The 1063-nt window shown below is 42.7% G+C and overlaps 1 long non-coding RNA gene across 1 annotated transcript; it reads left to right on the top strand.

Annotated features, from left to right (window-relative positions):
* Positions 1-1063, top strand: LOC123723941 (uncharacterized). The gene is made up of 3 exons (XR_006763289.1): positions 1-66; positions 445-565; positions 676-1063. It is a non-coding gene; the product is annotated as an uncharacterized lncRNA (long non-coding RNA).

Genomic DNA, 1063 nt, shown 5'->3' with positions numbered 1-1063 from the left:
CCCCCATTATCCCCCACGTTGTTCCACCTCCACTTCTGGGAGGAACCAGGCGGGGCCACAGAGCAGGTAAGTACAGATTCTTCTCCAGTGACACCAATGCCAACGTGATACTACCTCTGTTACACTGAACACATATCCTAGATCTAGAGGAACTTGATTTACAAGTAGCAGAATGTTCTGTAGGTGTTATGATTGAGGTGATGTGTGTTCCAACTTCCACTGCCAACAAGGAACACAACTGCTTAACAAATTACATTTGAGTCAACCATACTTTCCTTCAGTCTAATCCAGCTGATCCCAGTTTTACCTGTTGTAAATCTTTTTTTATCGTAACAAACTGTTTAAAGATTCCTGACATATATTTGTTAGACTTTAACAGTTGGTATTAAATCAGTATTTCTGAAGCTTTCTTGTTTTGTTTGTTCATCATGTTTTGACCTCCAGACTCCCCCATCTCATCCCACCAACTCTGTCAGTCCACCAGGCCCCACAATGCAGCCTCCACACCACTGCAGTAACAGCCACATCTTCCCATCACAAAGCTTCAGTACTATCTCAATGTGTTGTAAGTCCTGTACAGCACTTGGTATTCATCACTGTTAAGACAATGTTACAGCTGATAACATGTAATGACATTTCCAACCTAACCAACCCCCTCTGATTCTTCTCATTCAGGAAGTACCATCCAGGATCCTGTGTTAACGTCAATGTGAAACAGCATTGACCCGTGATCACCACCAACCAGGGCTCCACAGCGGTATCCTTCGATGTCCAGGCTTCGCTCAAGATCAACTGAAGGAGATTTGGAAGGATCCCAGTGAGCAAAATTGACATTTTTTGTTGTTGTATATATGTATTTTCAACGTCTTTTGATCATAGGGATGGCCTCCCCAGAGAGCACACCAGGCAGCAAACAGCACTTTGATGTGATTGGCTGGTCAGCAGGAAGTATTATCTGGCTAAACAGAAGGGATGATGGATCTGACAGAGAATGTTTTTTATGGAATGATGTCAGGTTAATATTGTCAATAAAACAGGTGAAATGTACAGAACGACTTGATTG

Source organism: Salmo salar, unplaced genomic scaffold (assembly GCF_905237065.1).
Source record: "Salmo salar unplaced genomic scaffold, Ssal_v3.1, whole genome shotgun sequence".
Lineage (NCBI taxonomy): Eukaryota > Metazoa > Chordata > Actinopteri > Salmoniformes > Salmonidae > Salmo > Salmo salar.
Note: the sequence above shows the minus strand (reverse complement) of the source record. Positions and strands in the feature narration are given on the sequence as shown.